Below are 683 nucleotides of genomic sequence, written 5' to 3' on the forward strand. Positions count from 1 at the left end.
AGCCAAGAGCGCGCGGGTGGGGTCCGGCGCCGGGACTCCGCGCTGGGGGGAAGGCGGGTCTGGGGGTGTCAGGGGCTACCTGGCCACGTTGGATCCCTAGGGACCTTGTAGCGACTGACTCCGATCCCAGATCCTGCTACTGAAAGCGCTGAGCTCCATGCTTGCTGGGGAGAGGGCAGTGCGCGCTCAGTAAGCACACTGAATGGAGGAACAGGCAAGCCTGAGCGAGGATCCGGGCGTCCACCGCCTCCCCGTGTCCCCTCCGAGGGCGCTCGGCCTCCTGCCTCGCTGTTGTCAAGCCTGACTCTGCAGCCTTCACCCCCACATCCAAATGCGCGAATATCTCTTTCCGCTTAAGGAGCCCCGCTTGAGCCCATGCTCTACACCAGTGGCCTCTCCAAGGACCGCCCTCCTTCACCACCCTCCCAGCAAACTCCTGGGACAGAGCTGATCCGGGAGTCCCCTCCAGGTGTCTACGCCTGGTCGGGAAATACATATTACATAACATTTACCATGGTGACCCGTTTAAAGTGGCATTAAGAACATTCTCGCCGAGACCGGTTTGGCTCAGTGGATGGAGCGTCGGCCTGCGGACTGAGGGGTCCCGGGGTTCCGTTCCGGTCGGGGGCATGTGCCTGGGTTGTGGGCGCATTCCCAGTGGGAGATGTGCAGGAGGCAGCTGT

This window comes from Myotis davidii, unplaced genomic scaffold (genome assembly GCF_000327345.1).
Source record: "Myotis davidii unplaced genomic scaffold, ASM32734v1 scaffold326, whole genome shotgun sequence".
Lineage (NCBI taxonomy): Eukaryota > Metazoa > Chordata > Mammalia > Chiroptera > Vespertilionidae > Myotis > Myotis davidii.